Source organism: Pan troglodytes, chromosome 22, assembly GCF_028858775.2.
Source record: "Pan troglodytes isolate AG18354 chromosome 22, NHGRI_mPanTro3-v2.0_pri, whole genome shotgun sequence".
Lineage (NCBI taxonomy): Eukaryota > Metazoa > Chordata > Mammalia > Primates > Hominidae > Pan > Pan troglodytes.
Window position 1 is genome coordinate 44,484,544 of NC_072420.2, and position 25,049 is coordinate 44,509,592.

Here is a 25,049-nt window from a genome sequence, read left to right on the forward strand (position 1 = left end):
GGTGGGCAGATCACGAGGTTAGGAGATCGAGACCATCCTGGCTAACACAGTGAAACCCCGTCTCTACTAAAAATACAAAAAATTAGCTGAGCGTGGTGGCGGGCGCCTGTAATCCCAGCTACTCAAGAGGCTGAGGAAGGAGAATGGCGTGAACCCGGGAGGTGGAGTTTGCAGTGAGCCGAGATAGTGCCACTGCACTCCAGTCTGGGTGACAGAGCGAGACTCCATCTAAACAAACAAAAAAAAAAGGGAGCAACTCCTCACCTGTTCAAGTTTGATCATGGGGTGGCAATAATTCAGTCACATCTTCAGACCCCACTAATAATTCTAGTTCTCTTGCTATTTCCACCACTTCTGCAGTGACTTCTTCTGCTGAAGTCTTGAACTCCTCAAAGTCATCCACGTAGCTTGGAGTCAGCTTCTTCTAAACTATTAATGTTGATATTTTGACCCCCTCCCATGAATCATGCGTCTTCTTAATGGCATCTAGAATGGTGAATCCTTTCCGGAAGGTTTTCAATTTACTTTGCCCAGATCCATCAGAGGAATCACTATCCATGGCAGCTATATTCCTATACAATGTATTTCTTAAATAATAAGACTTGGCAATATAAATTACTCCACGGCTGGGCATGGTGGCTCACACCTCTAATCCCAGCACTTTGTGAGGCTGAGGTGGGTGGATCACCTGAGGTCAGGAGTTTGAGACCAGCACGGCCAACATGATGAAATCCCGTCTCTACTAAAAATACAAAAATTACCCAGGCGTGGTGGTGCACACCTGTAAGTCCAGCTACTCAGGAGGCTGAGACAGGAGAATTGCTTGAATCTGGGAGGCGGAGGTTGCAGTGAGCTGAGATCATGCCACTGCACTCCAGCCTGGGCAACAAGAGCAAAACTCTGTCTCAAAAAAAAAAAAAGAAAAAGAAAAAAAGAAATTACTCCTTGATCCATGGGCTGCAGAGTGGATGTCGTGTTACCAGGTATGAAAGCAACATTCATCTCCTTGTGCATCTCCCCCAGAGCTTTTGGGTGACCACGTGCATTGGCAACGAACAGTAATTTTTTGAAAGGAATCCTTTTTTCCTGAGCAGTAGGTCTCAACAGTGAGCTTAAAATATTCAGTAAACCATGCTGTAAGCAGGTGTGCTGTCATCCAGGCTTTGTTATTCCATCTCTAGAGCACAGGCAAAAGTAGATTTAGCATCATTCTTAAGGGCTCTAGGATTTTCGGAATAGTATATGAGCATTGGCTTCAACTTAAAGTCACCAGCTGCATTAGCCCCTAACAAGAAAGTCAGCCTGTCCCTTGAAGCTTTGAAGCCAGATATTGACTTCTCTCTAGTTGTGAAAGTCCTAGATGGCATCTTTTTCCAATATCAGGCTGTTTCGTCTACATCAATAATCTGTTGGGTGGTCATGGTGGCTCACAACTGTAATCTCAGCACTTTGAGGGGCTTGAGGTGAGCGTATTCCTTGAGTTCAGAAGTTCAAGTCAAGGCCAAGCTGGGCAACATGACAAAATCCTGTCTCTACAACCCCCACCAAAATTAGCCAGGCATGGTGACTTGTGCCTGTCATCTCAGCCTCTTGGGAAGCTGACTTGGGAGGATTGCTTGAGCCCAGGAGGCAGAGGTTGCAGTGAGCTGAGATCATGGCACTGCACTCCAGCCTAGGCAACCGAGTGAGACCCTGTCTCAAAAAGAAAAAGAAAATCTATTGTTGAGTGTGGCCACCTTCATCAGTGATCTTAGCTCCATCTGCAGATGACTTGCTGCAGCTTCTCCGTGGGCACCTGATGCTTCACCTGCACTTTTATGTGAAGAAGATGTGGCTTCTTTTCTTAAATCTCCTGAGCCAGCAGCCTCTGCTAGCTTCCAACTTTTTCTCTGCAGCTTCCTCAACTCTCTCAACCTTCACAGAATTGAAGAGAGTAAGGGCCTTGCTAGGCACTAGGCTTTGGTTTAAGGGAATATTGAGGCTGGTTTGATCTTCTCTCTGGACCACTCGAACTTTCTCCATATCAGCAATAAGGCTGTTTCATTTTCTTATCATTTGTGTGTTTACCTAAGTAGCACTTTTAATTTCCTCCAAGAACTTTTTCTTTGCATTCATCACTTGGCCAACTGTTTGGCCCAAGAGGCCCAGCTTTCGGCCTATCTCGGCTTTCAACACACCTTCCTCAGCAGGCTTAGTCACTTCTAGCTTTTGATGTAAAGTGAGAGCTGTGCAACTCATCCTTTTACTTGAACACTTACAGGCCATCAGAGGGTTATTAAGTGGCCTCATTTCAACACTGCTGTGTAACAGGGAACGGGGAGGCTGGAGCAGAGGGAGAGGGATGGGAAGAGCCGCTCGGCCGAGCAGTTCAGAGCATGCATGACCTTTTCCCACTCAGTTCCTCCTCTGATGGGGGCCCGGTTCACGGCACTGAAAACAATTATGGTAGGAACATCAAAGATCACTGACCACAGATCACTGTGACAGGTATAACAATCATGAAAAAGTTTGAACGATTGCGAAAATTACCAAAATGTGACACAGACGCCAGAAGTGAGCACTTGATGTTGGAAAAACACGGCTGATAGACTTGCTGGATTCAGGGCTGCCACGAACCTTCACGCTGCAAAAACTCAGTATCTGGAAGTGCAGCGAAGCCAGGCACAGTGAACAAGCTTCCTTCCGGCTTCTGGCGTTCATGCTCGTGAGTGAGACTGCTCCGTAATTATCCTTTGCATCCTGTTTTTGTCAGGTTTTGGCAAAAAGATTATATTAGCTTCAAAATGCACTGGGCAGGGGCCAGGTATTTCTTTCTTTCTTTCTTTTTTTTTTTTTAACTTCTCTAAAAGAGTTTATGGAAGATTGGAATCCCTACACCAAGAGTGTAGGGTATCACTGGTGAAATCGTTCTGAACTTAGCGTGATCATTTTTTTGGTGGTGGATGTTTGACTTTTGTTTCAGTTTTGTAACGATTATGGTATTCTTTGGGTTTTCTATTTTTTTTTTTTTTTTGGTAACAGCTTTGTGGAGATATAGTTCACCCACTATATGACTCACCCATTTCGAGGGGATAAGTGTGATAATTTAATATATTCACATAATTTGTAAAGGTCAATTTGGTATAAATTGGCATATCTGTCACCATAAGTATTTGTCTCGTCTTTAAGCTAAAAACATTCAAATTCTTCTCTGCTATCTATTTTGAAATATACGATAGATTATTGTAAACTGTAGTCACCGTACTGATCTATAAACACCGGGTCTTATTTCTAAGTCTCACTTCTTTTATCAAGTGTTTATCTGTACCCACTAATCAACCTCTCTTCCTCTCTGCCCCTGATTTATTCTTGAGGATATTTTTGTCCGTTATTGTTCTTAGGAATTTGTCCATTTAACTTTACATTTTCAAGTTCATTCCTATGAAAAGGCATCAGTGGCCTCTGATTTTAAAAGACCTGAAGCACTGGACTCTGTTCCCCTTTCTTTCCTGACCTGATTCGCGCCTCCTCTCTTTTTATCATCAACTCTCTTGATAAAACTCTTTTGATTTTATTGATCCTTTCAGAGAACCAACTTTGTGGCTTTTTGTATGTTTTCTATCTTATTAATTTCTGAGTTTTAGATTGTTTTGTTACTTCTTCTAAATTTGTTTTCCTAATTTTTTGAGATATATCTTGTGTCATTTGTTTTCAGCATTTTATTTTATTATTTATTTATTTATTTTTTTGAGACAGAGTCTTGCTCTGTCCCCCAGTCTGGAGTGCAGTGGCGCGATCTCGGCTCACTGCAACCTCCACCTCTTGGGTTCAAGCGATTCTCCTGCCTCAGCCTCTGATGTAGCTGGGACTACAGGTGCATGCCACCATGCTCAGCTAATTTTTTTGTATTTTTTTATTAGAGACAGTGTTTCACCATGTTGCCCAGGCTGGTCTCTAACTCCTGAGCTCAGGCAATCCGCCCGCCTTGGCCTCCCAAAGTGCTAGGATTACAGGTGTGAGCTACTGTGCCCAGCCTGTTATCAGCATTTTACAATGTTCTAATGCAGTCCACACTTAAGGTTGCCGCTCCCCTTAGGAACTGTTTAGGCTGCGTCAGCCTATATGTAGTGACAGGATTTTTTTTTTTTTTTTTTTTTTTTACTGTTTCATTCAACATATTTTTGAATTCCTCTTTTGAATTTTTTGACAATTGATCACTTTAAAAAAAAAATTTTTTTTTTGAGAGAGTCTCTGTCACCCAGGCTGGAGTGCAGTGGTGCGATCTTGGCTCGCTGCAACCTCCGCCTCGTGGGTTCAAGTGATTCTCCTGCCTCAGCCTCCCAAGTATGGGATTACAGGCAACCGCCACCACACCTGGCTAATTTTTTGTTCTTTGTTTTTTGTGGGTTTTTTTGAGACAGAGTCTCGCTCTGTTGCCTAGGCTGGAGTGCAATGGCACAGTCTCGGCTCACTGCAACCTCCACCTCCCTGGTTTGAGTGGTTCTTCTGCCTCAGCCTCCCAAGTAGCTGGGATTACAGGCGCCTGCTACCATGCCTGGCTAATTTTTTGTATTTTTAGTAGAGACAGGGTTTCACCATATTGGCCAGGCTGGTCCCGAACTCCTGACCTCAGGTGATCCACCCACCTTAGTCTCCCAGAGTGCCGAGATTACAGGCATGAGCCACTGCGCCCGGCCTAATTTTGGTATTTTTAGTAGAGATGGGGTTTCACCATGCTGGCCAGGCTGGTCTTGAACTCCTGAGCTCAAGTGATCCACCTGCCTGGGCTTCCCAAAATGTTGGGATTACAGGCGTGAGCCACCACGCCTGGCCATGATAACTGTTTTTAACTTCTGAGCATACCAAGATTTTTGCAGATAACTTTTTGTTACTTTTTTTTCCCCTCGTTTAAGCGTCTGTGGGGTGAAGGAATCTGCTCTGCTTGATCTCTGTCTTCTGAAACTTTTTAGGACTTGCCTTATGGCCCAGCACACGGTCAGATTTTAAAATGTTCTGTGTGTCTTTGAACAGATTCTATTCTGCAGTGGTAGGGGCAGCATTGTGTGTAGATTGATTGAATCAAGTTTATTCATCATGTTATTCAAATCTTCTATACTAAGGGTCAGCAAACTACAGCCTATAGGCTAAGTCTGGCTAGCTACCTGCTTTTATAAAGTTTTACTGGATCACAGTCACACCCATTTGTTTATGTCTTTTCTACAGCTGTTTTTGCATTGTGGATTTGTCTATTTTGTCTAGCAGTTGTATCAAGTTTTGCTTTATATACTTGAGAGCTATGTTATTAGGTGATACAGACTTAAAATTTTATATCTTCCTTATGAATGAAGTGACTATTACTGTGAAATTATCTTCTTACCTTTTTAATGTTTTCTGCCTTTCAGACTTTGTCTGGAATTAATATAGCGGCACTAGCTGCCTTTTGTTTACTGTTTGCTTTGCATGTCTCTTTTATTTTTTTATTTTTAATTTTTCTGTATCTTTAAATCTGAAATTTATCTCTTGTAGACAGTGTATGATTGGAGGATCTTTTTTAAATTGAAGTTTGACAGTCCGTTTTTGTTTTTTTTTTTTTTCAGTATTTATTGATCATTCTTGGGTGTTTCTTGGAGAGGGGGATGTGGCAGGGTCATAGGATAATAGTGGAGAGAAGGTCAGCAGATAAACATGTGAACAGAGGTCTCTGGTTTTCCTAGGCAGAGGACCCTGCGGCCTTCCGCAGTGTTTGTGTCCCTGGGTACTTGAGATTAGGGAGTGGTGATGACTCTTAACGCGCATGCTGCCTTCAAGCATCTGTTTAACAAAGCACATCTTGCACCGCCCTTAATCCATTTAACCCTGAATGGACACAGCACATGTTTCAGAGAGCACGGGGTTGGGGGTAAGGTTATAGATTAACAGCATCCCAAGGCAGAAGAATTTTTCTTAGTACAGAACAAAATGGAGTCTCCTATGTCTACTTCTTTCTACACAGACACAGTAACAATCTGATCCCTCTTTCTTTTCCCCACATTTCCCCCTTTTCTATTCGACAAAACCGCCATCATCATCATGGCCCGTTCTCGATGGTCGCTGTCCCTTCGGAGCTGTTGGGCACACCTGCAGAAGGGTTCCCAGACAGGGCGGCTGGGCAGAGGCGCTCCTCACCTCCCAGACAGGGCGGCCGGGCCGAGGCACTCCTCACCTCCCAGAGGGGGTGGCCGGGCCGAGGCGCTCCTCACCTCCCAGAGGGGGTGGCCGGGCAGAGGGGCTCCTCACCTCCCAGAGGGGGTGGCCGGGCAGAGGCGCTCCTTACCTACCAGAGGAGGCGGCTGGGCAGAGGCGCTCCTCACCTCCCAGACAGGGCGGCCGGGCCGAGGCGCTCCTCACCTCCCAGAGGGGGTGGCCGGGCAGAGGGGCTCCTCACCTCCCAGAGGGGGTGGCCGGGCAGAGGCGCTCCTTACCTACCAGAGGAGGCGGCTGGGCAGAGGCACTCCTCACCTCCCAGACAGGGCGGCTGGGCCGAGGCGCTCCTCACCTCCCAGAGGGGGTGGCCGGGCCGAGGCGCTCCTCACCTCCCAGAGGGGGTGGCCGGGCAGAGGGGCTCCTCACCTCCCAGAGGGAGTGGCTGGGCAGAGGGGCTCCTCCCATCCCAGACAGGGCGGCCGGGCAGAGACGCTCCTCACTTCCTAGACGGGGTGGCAGCCGGGCAGAGGCTGTAATCTTAGCACTTTGGGAGGCCAAGGCAGGCGGCTAGGAGGTGGAGGTTGTAGCGAGCCGAGATCACGCCTCTGCACTCCAGCCTGGGCAACATTGAGTATTGAGTGAGCGAGACTCCGTCTGCAATCCCAGCACCTCGGGAGGATGAGGCGGGCAGATCACTTGAGGTCAGGAGCTGGAGACCAGCCCGGTCAACACGGCGTCTCCACCAAAAATACAAAAACCAGTCAGGCATGGCGGTGCGTGCCTGCAATCCCAGGCACTCGGCACGCTGAGGCAGGAGAATCAGGCGGGGAGGTTGCAGCGAGCTGAGATCAGGGCAGGACAGTCCAGCCTCGGTAACAGAGGGAGACCGAAAAAAGAAAGAAGAGGGGAGAGGGGAGAGGGAGAGCGACAGTCCGTTTTTTAAGTCTGACAACTAAAAAAATTTAACTGGATCATTTATTTGGTTTACTTTAAATGTAGCTACAGATATTTGCGTTTAAATATACCGTCTTATATTTTGTTGATTTCTTGGTCTGTGCTGATGTTTTCCTTTCCTTCTCCTTTCTTGCTCTTTTTGAGTCAACTATTGATCCTTTCATTTTCTGCCCTCCACCAGTTTGGATGTTATAGACTCTTTTCTTTTACTGGTTTCCCCACAAGCACAACATTCTTATTAAACGAATCTACAATTAACCTGTACGTTTTACACTTGGGAATATCCAAGGACCTGCAAGCATCCTTACCTTCGTTAATGCCCCTTACAACTAATAGACTGTGTATTTAAATTCTTTTTTTTCCCCCAAGACGGAGTCTTGCTCTGTCGCCCAGGCTGGAGTGCAGTGGGCCAATCTTGGCTCACTGCAGCCTCCGCCTCCTAGGTTCAAGCAATTCTCCTGCCTCAGCCTCCTGAGTAGCTGGGATTACAGGCACCCACCATCATGCCCAGCTAATTTTTGTATTTTTAGTAGAGACGGGGTTTCTCCATGTTGGCCAGGCTGATCTTGAACCCCTGACCTCAGGTGATCAGCCCACCTTGGCCTCCCAAAGTGCTGGGATTACAGGCGTGAGCCACCACGCCCGGCCTGTGTATTTAAATTCTTTTTTACTTTTGAATATCACAAGACATTGCTGGATTATTACTTTTTTTTGTGTGTGGGTACAGGGTTTCACCATGTTGTTCATGCTGGTCTCAAATTCCTGAACTCAAGTGATCCTTGTGCCTTGGCCTCCCAAAGTGTTTGGATTATAGGCGTGAGCCACTGTGCCCAGCCTGATTACATTTTGTGTTAGATTTGCACACACTTGCCGCTCTCTTTCCTTTACGTTTTGCATCTCAGACTTCCCATCTGGGATCTCTTTTTCTCCTTGAAGTGCACGTACATGAGAAATTCCTCTGGTCAGAGTGTGCTGATGGCGAACCCACCCCTTTTGTGTTTGTCCGGAAGCACTAGTTTTCCCTGCCCCTTGGGGGATATGCTTGCTGGTTGCAGAACTCTTGGTTGGCAGTGCCGTTCTTTCAGCACTTTGATGTCAGCCTCTGCTTGGCCTCAGCATCTTTTTGTGTGAAGACATCCTTGTCAGGCTGTCTCTCCTTTGAAGGTAGTCTCCCTTTTTTCTCAGGTTGCTTCTAAGATCAAAATTAAAAACCTTTGTGCTACAAAGGACACCATCAAGAAAGGACGACCACAGGAAGGGGGAAGATGTTTGTAAATCACAGATCCGGCCGGGGATGTGCACCCAGAGCCTCTAAAGGTCTCTTAGAAGGTCTGAGTGATTCGTGACCGAACCCCCGGGATGCCCTTGCCCTTACCGAGTGCGTTGGGAAGGGCTGGCAGACAGGGAGGAGGGAGCCCTGCTGCTTGGGCTGGCCACGGTGAGCAGCGGCAGCGCTGTGGTTCTGGCTCTTGCCTTCCTGCCCTGAGCAGAGCACCCCTCCCATCTGCTCCCCACCGCTGAGGATCACTGGTCCCCCGGGAGGCTTCCCAGGCATCACCTCGTGTGTGTGTGCGCAGCAGCTGCCTCGGCCCTGGTTCTGTTGGGTGTTGAGAGGAGCTTGGGAGAACCCATGACTGGGAGTGGTAGAGATTCGTGACCCAGCCCCGGTGATGCTCTCTTGACCTGCCTAGGTCAAGAAGAAATTGGGAAGAGGTGATGAACTGAGAGGAGGAGTGTCTCAGGTGCTGTCAGTACATGGGCTGCCTTTGGAGCACTGCCTTCTTTTTGCTGATTAACTGCAGGCTTGCCTTCTAGTTTAACGTGAGCAGGCAAATAGTCCTGCTATTGCATTCTGACATAGAAAATGTACTTTGAGTGAGATGTCTTCATGGAGAGTAAATGATCTGGAGGTAGAAAGAAAAAGGCAAATGCTTTTGTTCTCTTCCAGAGATGGCTGTCAAGCTGGCTCTGCAAGTCAGGCCCTCTGCAGCTGAGGTTCCACTTTAGACATAGGTCAGTGTGTCTTGGAGAGGGAACACCTGTGAGGTCCACTGGAGAAGCCCATTCTGGATGAGTGAAAACCTGGATTTAAAAATGCAAGATTCCAGCTTGCACTTCTAGCCATGGTGGAAGATACAGACCAAATTTCACAGCCTACCTTAATCAACCAGAAAGCCAAACAAAAGTGCATGAAGCCACAGGCTTCAGACACTGGTGGCAGGCCGTGTGGACAGTGACCAGAGAGGGGCATGAGGGAAGTGAGGCCTCAGTAGCCCAGCGTGTCACCTGCAGAGTCTCCAGCCGCAGGGCAGGGAGGGGAACCAGGACCTGGTGGAGACAGAGTGTGGAGTTAAGGGGCTCCAGAAAGGCTGGAATGTGCAAAGAAAAATATGGAAGAAGAGGGAGTTCCATAAAGAAACAGCTCTGGAGAGCTGAGGAGGGGCCTTCCAGTCTCTGAGAGCTGACCACAGGTGGCATGTGAATGCTGCCCAGGCGAGGGAAAGGGGCGTGGGAGAGCAGGGGTGGCACAGTCCCCGAGTTCACAGGGTGGGGTGAATCTGTGTGCTCAGTGGCCAGAGGGAGAGACTCACCACCCAAGGTTGTCCTACAAAGGTCCGCTCAGGACTCACCAAACAGAGCTTATGAGCAAGATCCGAAAAGATCAAACTGGTTCTAGGTTGACTGCTCCCAGAACAAAGCCCGGAGATGCAGGACAGCAGCAAACCCAGCGTCCGGTGCCAAGTTCACAGGCACCAAGTTCACAGTGCCCAGCAGCCAAGCAAAAGTGACTGCCATACAGAAAACCCAGAAGAAGAGGAAAATCAACGGTTGGAAACATCCAGGCTAGACACTGTAGCCCCCACCTGCAATTCCAGCCCTTTGGGAGGCTGAGGCAGGAGGATCACTTGAGCCCAGGACTTCAAGACCCGCTGGGGCCACATAGCGAGACCCTGTCTCTAAAAAGATATGTGTTCTTTTGTTTGTTTTAAAAAAATAATTAGCTGGGCATAGTGGTATGCACCTGTAGTGCCAGCTACTCAACAGCAGAGGCAGGAGGATCCCTTGAGCCTGGAGTTCGAGGCTGCAGTGAGCTATGATTATGCCACTGTACTCTAGTCCAGGCAACAGAGTGAAACTCTGTTAAAAAAAAAAAAAAAAAAAGAGAAGAGAAAAGAGAAGGGAAGGGAACTATATCTATCCAGATGATAGAGCTAGCAGGCAAGCATGTTAAGATGGCATTGATAAATATGTTCCACGTGTTCAATGTCAGGGCAAATATGATAAAAATAAAGAAAAAAATGGAAGATATAAAAAAAAGACCTAGGGCCGGGCGTCATGGCTCATACCTGTAATCCCAGCACTTCCGGAGGCTGAGGTGTGAGGATTGTTTGAGCTCAGGAGATCAAGACCACCCTGGACAACTCCATCTGTACAGAAAAGTACAAAAATTAACTGGGCGTGGTGGTGCACACCTGTGGTCTCAGCTACTTAGGAGGCTGAGGTAGGAGGATGGCTTGAGCCCAGGAAGGTTGAGGCTGCAGTGAGCCATGATCATACGCATTGCACTCCAGCCTGGGTGATAGCATGAGACTGTCTCAAAAAGAAAAAAGACCGAAATAAATCTTCTAGAAATGAAAAATATGCTGAATGGGATTAGTGGTAGATTAGACATCGCAGAAGAAAAGATCAGTATACTTGAAGACACAGCACTTTGTAAAATGAAACACAAAAAGAAAGACAAAAAAATGAACAGCGTCAGTGGGACCATATCGAGAGTAACATATGAAACTGATTTCCAGAAAAGAGGCGCGTGTGGTAGAAAATACCTGAAGACAATAATGGCTAGAATTTTTCCAGAGCTGATGAAAACTCCTTCCGAAGAAGCTCAACAAATCTCAAACCGAAGAAACATGAAGGAATTCACCCCAATACACACCATCATCCAATTGCTGAGAATCCTGAAAGTAGACAGAGGCAAATGCTATCACATACAGATGAACAAAGACAAAAATGAGAGCCGGTTTCTGATCAGAAACTATACAATTTGAAGACAGTGGAGGAATGCCTTTCAAATATCGAAAGACAATATTGGACACCTATCTACAAAAACAATGGCCTTTCACCCTACTTTATGCTATATTTAAAAATTAACCGAAATGGATCATAGACCTAAATGTGAAAGTTAGAACTGTAAGATTAATAGGAGAAAATATGCGATATATACACTGTCTTTGTCAGTTTGGGCTGCTATAAAAAAAGTTAGCACCGACTGGCTGGCTTAAGTAACAGAAATTTATTTCTCACAGTTCTGGAGGCTGGAAGTCCGAGGTCAAGGTGCCTGTAGGTTTGGTGCCCGGTGAGGGCCTCTTCCTGGTTGTGCCCTCATATGGCAGAGAGATAGGAAGCAGCTGGCTCGTGTCTTTTGGCATAATGGCACCAATCCCATTTTTGAGGCTCCTCCCTCTTGGCCTAATCCCCTGCCAATGGCCCTGTCTCCAAATATCACATTAGCAGGGAGGATTTCAACGTATGAATTTGGACCAGGCATGGTGACTCATACCTGTAGTTCCAGCACTTTGGGAGGGCGAGGCAGGCGGATCACTTGAGCTCAGGAGTTCAAGACCAGCCTAGGCAACATAGTGAAATGCTGTGTCTACAAAAAATTTAAAAAATTATCCGGGCATGGTGGCATGCACTTGTAGTCCTAGCTACTTGGGAGGCTGAGGTGGGAGAATCACTTAAGCCCAGAAGACTGAGGCTGCAGTGAGCGGTGATTGTGCCACGGCGACTCCAGCCTGGGTAACAGAGCGAGATCCTGTCTCAAAAAAAATATGAATTTGTGGCTGGGGGAAACAAGCATTCAGTCCATAGTGTCTGTAGTGGAATATTATCCAGCCTGAAATGTGAATGACATTCTGACACCTGCCACCAAGTGGGTGAGCTTTGAGGACATTATACTGAGTGAAATAAGCCAGTCACATAAGGACAAATAGTGTATGATTCCACTTATATGAGGTCCCTAGAGTGGTTAACTCGTAGAGATAGAAAGTGTGATGGTGGGTGCCAGGGGCTAGTGGGGATGGGGAGTCGGTGTTTAATGGAGACAGTGTTTCTGCTTGGGAAGATGAGAAAGTTCTGGAGATGGACAGGGGTGATGATTGCACAGCAGTGGGAATGGACATAAAGCCCCTGAACCACATACCTAAAAATAGTGGATTTTATGTTAGTGGACGTCACCACAATGTAACACAAATGAGCAAACACGGGCTTTTTCCTGGTTGCCGGCAGGCAGGCTAATGGTCTGCTGGCGGGGGCTGGGCTGGGCTGGATTTTGGAGAAGCCCAGGGCTGCGGCTGGCGGCGCTTTGGGAAGCAGCGGGAGCGTGTGTAAGGCTGGTGTAGCTGTCGCAGGAGCCGTGGCATCCGGAGGGGCCCGCGGTGGCCCCGCCTTTCCAAGAGCCTGCAGGTGGCTGGGTGGCTTTCCCATGTCCTTCCTGGGGCGTGACCTCTGGCGGCTCCGGGACTGTTCATTTATGAGCCATCTGTTGGGCCTCCGGGCCAGGCAGTGGGAAGCAGTGACCAGCAACGCCCTGAATGGCCTTGACCCTGATGTTTAAGTGACGGAGTGTTTGGTTGATCGGGAAAGGATGTTAATGCGTGCTTGTCAGTCTCCCTGACATGCAGCCTTTCGGGTTTTGAAGTGGATGCATATATTTGGTCACACGGCGTCTCTCCAGTCCTGCGCAAGCACGTTGACATGTGTGCCTTTCACTTTCAGGTTTGTCCAGCCGGAAGCCCTGAGGACAGCTGTTCCCACTGGCTCTGCTGACCTTGTGCCTTGGTAAGTGGGCAGTGAGGCCGCCTGACGCAGGGCGCCGTGTGTGAGAGTGTGTGTGTGTGTGTGTGTGTGTCCAGTGTTGGGGTCAGCATTGGGCCTTGATACCTTGTGGATCAATTTTTCTTAAAGGGTATGTATTTTAACCTTTGCTTATGATCAACAGAATATTTATTACGGTCACTTCTCATTTGTCCAAAACCCAGATGATAAAGTTCAGGTAACTTTGTTCTCTTCCTGCAAGGGATGAGCTGAGCTCAGAGGGGCTGAGCTACAAGTGACGCTGGGCTGAGGCGCCTACCAGGGCACAGCGGACATGGGAGTCACCTCACAGGGCTGCCCCGGCTCTGTTAGCAGCCCAGGAAGTCCATCCCTCTCCTGGAGACCGACTGGGAGCCGTCTGTCTGGGATGGGGCAGAGGTGTGGCCCGGGGACAGCTGCACAATATCCGTGCGGAGCCCAGCTGGCTGTTGCTGGAGGGTGCCCTGCTCCTGGGGGTCGGTGCCCTGCTCCTGGGGGTCAGTGCCCTGCTCCTGGGGGTCGGTGCCCTGCTCCTGGGGGACGGTGCCCTGCTCCTGGGGGTCAGTGCCCTGCTCCTGATGGTCGGTGCTCCTGGGGGTCGGCGCCCTGCTCCTGGGGGACGGCGCCCTGCTCCTGGGGGTCAGTGCCCTGCTCCTGAGGGTCGGTGCTCCTGGGGGTCGGTGCCCTGCTCCTGGGGGCCGGTGCCCTGCTCCTGGGGGACGGTGCCCTGCTCCTGGGGGTCGGTGCTCCTGGGGGTCGGCGCCCTGCTCCTGGGGGACGGCGCCCTGCTCCTGGGGGTCGGCGCCCTGCTCCTGGGGATCGGTGCTCCTGGGGGTCGGCGCCCTGCTCCTGGGGGACGGCGCCCTGCTCCTGGGGGTCGGTGCCCTGCTCCTGGGGGTCGGCGCCCTGCTCCTGGGGGACGGCGCCCTGCTCCTGGGGGTCGGTGCCCTGCTCCTGGGGGACGGTGCCCTGCTCCTGAGGGTCGGTGCTCCTGGGGTCGGCGCCCTGCTCCTGAGGGTCGGTGCTCCTGGGGGTCGGCGCCCTGCTCCTGGGGGACGGCGCCCTGCTCCTGGGGGTCGGTGCCCTGCTCCTGGGGGACGGCGCCCTGCTCCTGGGGGTCGGTGCCCTGCTCCTGGGGGACGGTGCCCTGCTCCTGAGGGTCGGTGCTCCTGGGGGTCGGCGCCCTGCTCCTGGGGGTCGGCGCCCTGCTCCTGAGGGTCGGTGCCCTGCTCCTGGGGGTCGGTGCCCTGCTCCTGGGGATCGGTGCTCCTGGGGGTCGGCGCCCTGCTCCTGGGGGTCGGTGCCCTGCTCCTGGGGGACGGCGCCCTGCTCCTGGGGGTCGGTGCCCTGCTCCTGGGGATCGGTGCTCCTGGGGGTCGGCGCCCTGCTCCTGGGGGTCGGTGCCCTGCTCCTGGGGGTCAGCGCCCTGCTCCTGGGGATCGGTGCTCCTGGGGGTCGGCGCCCTGCTCCTGGGGGTCGGTGCCCTGCTCCTGGGGGTCGGTGCCCTGCTCCTGGGGGTCGGCGCCCTGCTCCTGAGGGTCGGTGCTCCTGGGGGTCGGCGCCCTGCTCCTGGGGGACGGCGCCCTGCTCCTGGGGGTCGGTGCCCTGCTCCTGAGGGTCGGTGCTCCTGGGGGTCGGCGCCCTGCTCCTGGGGGTCGGCGCCCTGCTCCTGAGGGTCGGTGCCCTGCTCCTGGGGGACGGTGCCCTGCTCCTGAGGGTCGGTGCCCTGCTCCTGGGGGTCGGCGCCCTGCTCCTGGGGGTCGGCGCCCTGCTCCTGAGGGTCGGTGCTCCTGGGGGTCGGCGCCCTGCTCCTGGGGGTCGGCGCCCTGCTCCTGAGGGTCGGTGCCCTGCTCCTGGGGGACGGCGCCCTGCTCCTGGGGGTCGGCGCCCTGCTCCTGGGGGTCGGTGCCCTGCTCCTGGGGATTGGTGCTCCTGGGGGTCGGCGCCCTGCTCCTGGGGGTCGGTGCCCTGCTCCTGGGGGACGGCGCCCTGCTCCTGGGGGTCGGTGCCCTGCTCCTGGGGATCGGTGCTCCTGGGGGTCGGCGCCCTGCTCCTGGGGGTCGGCGCCCTGCTCCTGGGGGTCGGCGCCCTGCTCCTGGGGGACGGCGCCCTGCTCCTGGGGGACGGCGCCCTGCTCCTGGGGGACGGCGCCCTGCTCCTGGGGGTCGGCGCCCTGCTCCTGGGGGTCGGCGCCCTGCTCCTGGGGATCGGTGCTCCTGGGGGTCGGCGCCCTGCTCCTGGGGGTCAGCGCCCTGCTCCTGGGGGACGGCGCCCTGCTCCTGGGGGTCGGTGCCCTGCTCCTGGGGGTCGGTGCTCCTGGGGGTCGGCGCCCTGCTCCTGGGGGTCGGTGCCCTGCTCCTGGGGGACGGCGCCCTGCTCCTGGGGATCGGTGCTCCTGGGGGTCGGTGCCCTGCTCCTGGGGATCGGTGCTCCTGGGGGTCGGCGCCCTGCTCCTGGGGGTCGGCGCCCTGCTCCTGGGGGACGGCGCCCTGCTCCTGGGGGTCGGTGCCCTGCTCCTGGGGATCGGTGCTCCTGGGGGTCGGCGCCCTGCTCCTGGGGGTCGGTGCCCTGCTCCTGGGGGTCGGCGCCCTGCTCCTGGGGATCGGTGCTCCTGGGGATCGGTGCTCCTGGGGGTCGGCGCCCTGCTCCTGGGGGGTCGCCGCCCTGCTCCTGGGGGGGTCGGTGCCCTGCTCCTGGGGGTCGGTGCCCTGCTCCTGGGGGGTCAGCGCCCTGCTCCTGGGGGGGTCGGTGCCTTGCTCCTGGGGGACGGCGCCCTGCTCCTGGGGGGGTCGGTGCCTTGCTCCTGGGGATCGGTGCTCCTGGGGGTCGGTGCTCCTGGGGGTCGGCGCCCTGCTCCTGGGGGTCGGCGCCCTGCTCCTGGGGGGTCGGCGCCCTGCTCCTGGGGGGGTCGGTGCCCTGCTCCTGGGGGTCGGTGCCCTGCTCCTGGGGGGTCAGCGCCCTGCTCCTAGGGGGGTCGGTGCCTTGCTCCTGGGGGACGGCGCCCTGCTCCTGGGGGGGTCGGTGCCTTGCTCCTGGGGGTCGGCGCCCTGCTCCTGGGGGTCGGCGCCCTGCTCCTGGGGGTCGGCGCCCTGCTCCTGGGGGTTGGTGCTCCTGGGGGTCGGCGCCCTGCTCCTGGGGGTCGGTGCCCTGCTCCTGGGGGTCGGTGCCCTGCTCCTGGGGGTCGGTGCTCCTGGGGGTCGGTGCCCTGCTCCTGGGGGGGTCGGCGCCCTGCTCCTGGGGGTCGGTGCCCTGCTCCTGGGGGTCGGCGCCCTGCTCCTGGGGATCGGTGCTCCTGGGGATCGGTGCTCCTGGGGGTCGGCGCCCTGCTCCTGGGGGTCGGTGCCCTGCTCCTGGGGGTCGGTGCCCTGCTCCTGAGGGACGCGCTCCTCAGGAAGCCCTGGGTTTGGCGGAGAGCATGGAATTGCCTGGCCGTTGAGTCACTGGGTGGGCCCAGGGATGGGGCAGCTCCTCCTGTGCTCCTGCAGCCCGTCCTCATAGGGCCCCTGCCCACTGCTCCCGTGTGTTCCACCCCCGTTCCCAGGCCTGCTGCTGTGGCTGATGAGGCTGCAGGTCCCTTCTGGGTGGCCCTGGACCCTGTGTCCTCCCACTGTGGCTGCTTTCTGCCCGGGAGGTGTCTCCTCCAAATGCTGTCGGCAGTGATCAAATCCCATCCCTGATGTTCCAAGGCTTCCAGGTGTAACTCACAGGCCCAGTTCTTGGTAGGCAGGTGATTTAGCCTCCTGTGTCCCAGTCACAACCCAGGGTGTGTTGAAAGCTACCATTCGATAAAAATCAACATGAGCAAGATTGAAGTGACCAACACCAAGCTCGGGCTTTCAGAGATGTAGTCATGGCTGACCTCAAACAGCGTTGCTGACCATCTGAGCTGGGTGCTGAATGCCTCCATAGTTTTCAAATTAAAATGACTGTATTTAGTGTCTCTTTTTTTAAAAAAAGTATTTATTTATTTATTTATTTATTTATTTATTTATTTATTTATTTATTTTGAGACAGTCTGGCTCTGTCGCCCGGGCTGGAGTGCAGTAGAACGTTCTCGGCTCACTGCAACCTCCACTTCCCAGGTTCAAATGATTCTCCTGCCTCAGCCCCCTGAGTAGCTGGGACTACAGGCACCCGCCACCACGTCCGGCTAATTTTTGTATTTTTAGTAGAGACGGGGTTTCACCATGTTGGCCAGAACATGGCCTCTATTGCTTGACCTCGTGATCCACCTGCCTCGGCCTCCCAAAGTGCTGGGATTACAGGCGTGCGCCACTGCGCCTGGCCTAGTGTCTCTTTAGGATTGTTTTATTAAGACTGCTTATTTGATAGCAGATAACTATGAAGATACTAACGATACTATAAAGACACAGTGGCAGCTCCCAGCTAACTGGCACTCTGAGCTCTCCTCTAACATTCTGGATTCACAAAAGTTTACTTGCTGGGTTTGTTCATTGTTGATTTAATACTTTGCCTGTGGTTTAAACTGTTAAATTGTTGCAAATTGCTATTCTGTGCAAAAGAAACTTGAACTGTCCTGCACCCCCCAGTTCAGCTCTCACTGCATTCCCGCTCTTCTGCCTGTCCTTTGGCTATTGTTGGACTGTACTCAGGGCTGAGAGGAGGGCATGGGGCTTCTGCAGTGACCACAGGGCTGTGGGAAGGCCACCAGCAAGGGCTGGGGGGCCAGAGGGCTTCTGATCTGTCAGGTGCAGGGTGTGGCGCACGTGGGCTTGTGCTGTGGACGAGGTTTTGCTTCTAGGGGAGAAACCGGCCAAGGCGCGCCAGGCATCAGCAGACCTCTCCCAGGAGGAGGACATTTTGAGAAGATGAAGATGGAAATCGGTTTGATCTCCTTTGTTCCCTTTCTGGGGACAGGGACATCACGGTTTTGTAATAACTGAGGTCTGGGAAAAAGATCGGAAAGAAGGGCAGGTTGGAAACATTGCGTCTTTTGGGGCTAGTAATAGCTGCAGAACAACCCAAATCCGATTTACAACCAAGCTTCCAGGGTGAGTAACTCGATATTCACAAAACCGGGTGACTGTCAGTGATGGCATGCCACGTATCACTTTTGGGAGGGAGGAGAGGTTGCAAAACTGAGCAGACGGTGTGGCACTGCAGCTCCCCCCTGCCCAAGCTGGTGAGTGTTAATATCGAAATCTATAGCAAAATGTTTGTCCATGACTTGCACCAGTACCTCTCGAAAGGTGCCCAAATATCTAATAAACATCTGAAAAGGCATGCAACTCAATTGGTTATCAGAGAAACGAACTTTTAAAACCAGAAATGTTGTATCACTAGACAGTCAGCGGATTGGCTAAAACCAACGAGACAGATAAGGCCAGAGTTGATGAGGAGGTGGGATGGGGCGTGATGGGACGCTTGTTCCTCATGGTGGCTGTGACCTCACCTCTTAATTTTGGAAAACTTTGGCAATATCTTCTAAAATGGAGCAAACCCATGGCTTGTGACCCAGCAGCTCTGCTCTGAGGCGTGAACCCACAGCCGGGCCCGAGAGTGTCGCCGGAGCCCTGCGGAGGTGGACTGGGTGAACACACTGCCGTGTACTTGCCCAAGGGAGCAGCATGGAATGAGCTGCGTGGAGACACCCGTGCTCCGCCTGGGCGAGCCGACACACACATGCTGGGTGGAAGAAGCGCAGTGGGTCAGCACATGTGCAAGGCCCTCGTAAGTGCAGTGCAGAGACAGGCAGACCTGGCAGGGGGAACAGGAAGGGCAGCTGCCCTGGCAGGAGGCAAAGGAGGCCTAGGGGGCTTCAGGGGCTGTCGAGGGTCTGTTTCTTTCCTTTCTTTCTTTTTTTCTTTTTGAGACGGGGTCTCTCTCTGTCTCCCAGGCTGGAGCTCAGTGGCGCGATCTCAGCTCACTTCAGCCTTGAGCTCTCCTGGGCTGAAGGGATCCTCCTGCCTCAGCCTCCCGGTAGCTGGGACCACGGGCATGGGCCACCACACGCGGCTTTTTTATTTTTTGTAGAGACCGGGTTTTGCCATGTTGCCCAGGCTGATCTTGAACTCCTGGGCTCAAGCCCATCTGCCGGCCTCGGCCTCCCAAAGTAGTTGGGATTCGTTTCTTGATCTGGGTGCTGCTGGTCAGAGTGGATCCTCTCTGGAATTTCATCCAGCCGCATGCTGAAGATTTATGTACTTCTCTGTATCTATTACACTTTAACAAAAAGTTTCCCATAAAACCGTGCCATACCAGGTATGGTGGCTCACACCTGTAATCCCAGGACTTTGGGAGGCCGAGGCAGGCGGATCACGAGGTCAGGAGATCGAGACCATCCTGGCTAACACGGTGATACCCCATCTCTACTAAAAATACAAAAAATTAGCTGGGCGTGGTGGCGGGCACTTGTAGTCCCAGCTACTCGGGAGGCTGAGGCAGGAGAATGGTGTGAACCCGGGAGGCGGAGCTTGTGGTGAGCCGAGATCGCGCCACTGCACTCCAGCCTGGGCGACAGAGCAAGACTCCGTCTCAACAACAACAGAAAAACCGTTCCATGTAAGCTTCCTAAGAGCTTGCGTTTTCGGTTTCATCTGATTCCCTCTGTGAAAAATACGGGCTTCTACAAAACAGCAGACTCAAAAAGCAACAACAACCAAACCCCCAAACCCAGCAGACCGATACCATGTTAAAGCCACACGTGTGTCGATTCCCCTGCTCGGGTGTTTGCACACCCTCTCCGTCGCACGGCTCCGTGTGCTGGAGACCCCGGGGGACTGAACATTCCCCACCCTCGTGGAAGCATGTTCCCGTAATAGCAGAGCAAAGGGATGATGGTCTTCGGAGGAGGGCGCTGGCTCAGGCACCCCAGGGACGCTTTCGTGTTCCGTGTGCTGGAAGACCTGAATGCTTCAGAGCCTAAATTATGTGGGAAAAATGTGTTTGTGTTCCAAAGCTGGAGTGAGATTTCCAAGGCGTGTATGAGGCACTTGGCAAGCTTCACTTGTGCCCTAAAGCACAAAATACCAGGGCTTGGGATGAATTTGGTGATATCCAGAGCTGGCAGCTTTGTTGGGTCTGGTCACTCCCCAGCCCTGAGGACTCTGGGGAAGGAATGCCTGTCCTGAGCGGAACCAGCCAAGTTCACACATGGCCACCTGCCAGCCTGACCTGTATGTTGAGCCCCGGCCCTTCTCGATCAGAGAGGAGGTGTCCCGATCAGGGGGAGCACATGGGCTGGGAGCTTGTGGAGCCTGGTGTGTATGACTCGCTGCGTGATTCACAACAAGGCATTTGCTTTCCTGGGCCTTGGTGACCTGTCTGTGAAGTGGGCACAGGAGCCCAGCTCTTGCATAGACAGAAGGTGAGGGCATGGGGTAGGGGGAGTGGAGCCGTGGGGGTGGCACTAGAAGGACGAGAAAGGACCTATGGCCTCCAGCTCCTGGTTCAGGGCTGTGTCCACGTTCAGGGGACTGTGAAACACCAGCAGCTTCTAAAACCTTTGGGTTCTTTAAGAAAAGGCTAATTGCAGAGGATGCTCACTGACAAGGGCGAGGATCAAAGCCCGTGCTGCGTCAGCGTGGTGGCCTGCCAGCTCCAGGCTGCAAAAGTCCCTCGTCATTTCATTTCCTTCCATCCCTGTGGAGCGAACCCTGTTGTTTGCATTTTTTGGATGAGGATACAGGCTCAGGCTCAGCTCACACGGTCCCCGGATGCCCCTGCTGTGCTCCGAGGTTGGCCTGCGTCTTTTGCTCCTGGGTCCTTATGTGCCCTGTCACAGCCAGCCCTGCCTTGGAGAGAGAGGCCACTGGGAAAAACCCCGAGAGCAGCCGGGCCTCACCTGAATAGGACTTCATTCGTTGATTTTAATTTTTACTTACTATTTTTTTTCTTTGTACAACAAACATTGTCTGATAAGGGACTTCACTCTTCCAACTTCAAGAAAGGCTCCTCCTGGGTCTGGGTGCTCCAAGGGCCCCATTGGGCCGATCCTCTGACATCACTTGGTGTGGCTTCCTCGGAAGCTACAGGCCCCTCGGTCCATGGCCCCTTCATGGCAGGCAGTGGACTGGCCAGTGGTGGGCCACTCATTTTTCATACACATTTTTTTTTTTTTTTTTGAGATGGGGTCTCGCTCTGTCGCCCAGGCTGGAGTGCAGTGATCTCGGCTCACTGCAAGCTCCGTCTCCTGGGTTCATGCCATTCTCCTGCCTCAGCCTCCCGAGTAGCTGGGACTACAGGCGCCCGCCACCATGCCCGGCTAATTTTTTTGTATTTTTAGTAGAGATGGGGTTTCACTGTGTTAGCCAGGATGGTCTCGATCTCCTGACCTCGTGATCCGCCTGCCTCGGCCTCCCAAAGTGCTGGGATTCCAGGCATGAGCCACTGTACCCGGCCTTTTCATACACATTTGAAGAGGACTTTAAAGTGTTCTTGAGTCTTTCCTGGATAACAAAAGGTATCCGGATGGTGCTGTTCCATCATATTTGTCTCAGGTCTCGTTTCTCCTTGCTCTGCCCTCGTTGTAGGAGAGCCTGGCTCCCAGGCCTGCAGGCCGGCTGTGGATCTCCGAGAAGCCACTGGGTGGGACTTTGTTCTCTGCTGCAGGGGGAAGCTGTGAGGGAGCACTGGGCCCCCGCCCTGAGCGTTAGTACACCGTCCTGCAGGGTCTATCTGAACGCTAGCCCGGTGGGGAGCGGGGCCCAGGCCTCATCATGGAGAGGGTGGGGGTGAGGAGTAAGCCCCCAGGTCTGCACCAGGGTGCCCCAGGACACCCTGGACTGTGAGTTTAGGAGACCTAGGACGCATCCTGGGGAAGTGAGGCAGGTGTGTGGTGTCTTGTTCTTTCCGGGTTAAAACCCACAGCATGACCCGTGGCAGGGATCCCCCAGTTCGTGAGTTCTCAAGGAAGGGGAGCCTGCAGGGTGTGACCCACACCTATCTCAGGAACACAGAGGACAGAGAGGGATGGAGACGGCCTCCCTCTGTGCTCCCGGCCTCTTTCTAGGGAGTGTGTGTTCAGCCCTGATGGCAGCCAAAGGTTTGTGCCAGGCTGGTCCTGCGCCCGTGAGAGGGTGCTGGTCTGCAGAGATTGGTGACAGATGCCCTGGAGGAGGGGAGTGCAGCCACAGGTGTCTCCCAGCGGCTGTGGCCGCGCGTATTGCCAGCAGCAGTCTAGGGTCCTAATACAGTGAGGTGAAGGAGGAGGTGAAGTGCTAATACAGTTAAGTGAATTAGGTGAAGTCCTAATACAGGTGAATTAGGTGAATTAGTGAATTAGGTGAATTAGGTGAATACAGGTGAATTAGTCCTAATTAGGTGAATTAAGTGAATTAGGTGAAGTCCTAATACAGTGAGGTGAAGGTGGAGCGGAGGGCCGAGGAGGGCCGGCCTTCCCTCTGGAAGCAAGCGTGCTGTATGCCCACGCGGGACTGGAGGAGGTGGGTGTTCCAGGTCACTGCAGTTCTTACATCTTTGCTGTGTGTGGGAGGAGGAATTATCTTTGTGCTCTGAAGTGTGATGTATATGAGGGGAGAGCAAAGGGCTCGGACTTTGATCTGCCAAGCTGTGTCTCGTGAAGTCAGGTATTCTGCAAGGGAAGCTTTTTTCTTAAGAAACAAATCTCATCAGTGTTCAGGACAAGGCTGTACTGTTCCAACCACCGCAGAGATGGAGGGTTGGAGGTTAACGCGCACAAGTTACGTTTTCATTATAAAAGTAATACATGCTTATGAAAATTAAACACAGAGCCAAATCTAATAGATAATTAAAATTGCATTCTTTACTCCATCCCAAATCCCACTCGTTTTCCTGCAGGGAACCACTGTAAGCGGTTTGTGGTTTATCCTTCTAGAGTTTATAAAAAATACACATAAGAACATACATACACCGACAGAGTTTCCAAAAATGCACCTACGTGCCATGACATCTCTCTGCAAAACCTGACTTTAATTTGTCTTGGGAAACTTTTACTACACGTAGATCTACTTCATTTGAAGAAACACTTCCTCTTCTATGCATGTTCTGAAGAGATACCTGTAGACACACACACATGTGCATTGTAAGAACTGTCCGTGTGATAGTTCTGGAGCACAGTTACCTGATTATCAGTCTACTAGAACCCGAGTGTGCTTTAAAGACTTGAACTGTGTTTGTGTGATTTGGAAAGTGTCCTAGAGCTGCACTTTTATATTGAGGGGCTGGGCAGGGTCAGAAGCAGCCTGTCCAGGCCAACGCAGCGAGGCCTGTCCGGGAAGATTGCAACACTGGCCCTCACAGCTCCCTGGTCTCTGGGTGACCCCGCCTGGCCCAGATGCCGCCTCGCTGGAAGGCAGACTTTGCCTCCTGCCTGCTCTTTCTGTCTGTCTGGTGCCGTTCATAAGTTCATAAAGGTGGCAAGGAGGCCCTAGGTGCTCCGTGGCCTGGGCTGCAGACTCCTTTTCCACTCTGGAGCTGCTGTGCTCTGGAACATCCCGCACGGGGTTCCTCCCACTGGAACACAGGTAAAGGGCTCTATGCATGCACATTTCTGCGTGTTTTATTGACCGGGTCATCTGTGTTCATTAGCTAGCAGCTCCCCTGCAGTCCTCTGAAGTGCAGAGCAGCAGAGACGGGGGCAGTGGCTTTCGTCTGACCATGCCTAGTCACAAGGCTGCTGTGTGTCTGTGCGTGTGTCTTCTCTCAGACACTGCCTGCCTGGCACCCCCTTACCTCTTGGTGAATGTAATTCAAAGCAAAGGCTGCCCCTGGAGCTGCCAGGCTGGGCCCCAGCGCGTCTTGCTCTGCTGGTTTGGCATTAGGTCAGGGGGTCCTGGTGGAACTCCACAGACTCATGGGCATGGTGGCACTGGGAGCCTAGAGGTATCTTAGTCGTCCTCACAGGCTCAGCTTGAGCATTGCCCTAAGTGTTCATCTCAACACTTCCATGTGAATTGGAATCAGGAGGTGTGTCCATGGCAACACGTGGGCCCGAGCTGGATGGGACCACTGTGTGCCTTCAGTCCAGCCTGCCAGAGTGGCAGAGGACGATGCCGGGGCCATGGGGCAATCCTGGCACGCGAGCAAAAGGTGGGGCACATGTGAGCCACGTCTCCTTTTATCGTGGCCTTGTCTCCCTTCCCCATCTCTCCCAAGTGAGGATGAATTTCTCCTGAGGAAGGCGCTGGCCATGGCGCAGATCTGGCGAGGATGGCAGGCAGCCCCCGTGGGCACCAGGGGTGCTATGGCCATGGCCGGGAACTTGTGGATTTTCCGTGCAGATGATTGTGTCATGTCCAAATGATGAAAGCTTGCTTTGTTCTTTCCAATCTTTGTTTCTCTCCTTTACTCGTCCTATGCCAGTGGCTGCAGGAAGTGCCCTGAGGAACGGGGCCTCATGCCTACTTCTTTCTTAATCAGTGGTGCGTGGCCATGGACTTCAGCATCTGCTTTTCCTGAGTCTAAATGCAAATCATCCTGTTGCTTTTCTCCTTTTATCACTTATCGTCAATAGTCCTGTTAATTGGTCTTCTATAGTAAACCATTCCTGTGTCCCGGGATAAACCATATGTGGTCATGATGTTTTGGTAAAGTTCTGGCTGGAGTCAGTTTGCAAATGTTATTTACTGTGGGTATTCCATCGCTGTGCATGCACGAGGCTGGCCTTTTAACTACAGGGCACTCTGCCTTGTCCCTGACGGTTGCTGCGGTGCCTCCGGTGTTTGCCCAGCGAGTGAAATGCTGACTGTGGCCTGTGAATGAGCACCTCACTGGAAGTTCAGTGAGTGTGTTCTCCTCGGAGAGGCAGACATTGAGGACGTGTAATATTTAGTACTGGCCCCTGCTTTACTGAGTGTTTTTATTGGGAAGCAGGGTTGAATTTTGTTGTGCTGCCTGTCAAGCCTTCTTGTTAAGGAATCAGATGAACTTTGTTAGTCAATTTCCTCATAGCAAACCATCCTTGCATTCATGAAACAGATCCACATGGTCATCATGTATGTGTTGGCTTTTTAATGTGCTGTTAGCCCTGTTTGCTAAATTTTAAAGAAATTTTTGCATTCATAGTCATATGAAGAGCAGTGGTTCTCAAACCTATGGGCAGTTTACACTCTTAAAAAATTACTGAGGGCCTGGTG

At 52.7% G+C, this 25,049-nt stretch overlaps 1 protein-coding gene across 4 annotated transcripts in view; it reads left to right on the top strand.

The window, feature by feature from the left end:
- The window catches only part of AGPAT3 (1-acylglycerol-3-phosphate O-acyltransferase 3), a 123,870-nt gene that overhangs the window by 26,300 nt on the left and 72,521 nt on the right, over window positions 1–25,049 (top strand). For all 4 annotated transcript variants that reach the window (XM_009440574.5, XM_001146797.7, XM_009440421.5 and 1 more), the window contains exon 2: window positions 12,895–12,957. The gene's annotated coding sequence lies outside the window, so the exon portion shown is untranslated. The remainder of the gene's footprint in view (window positions 1–12,894; window positions 12,958–25,049) is intronic.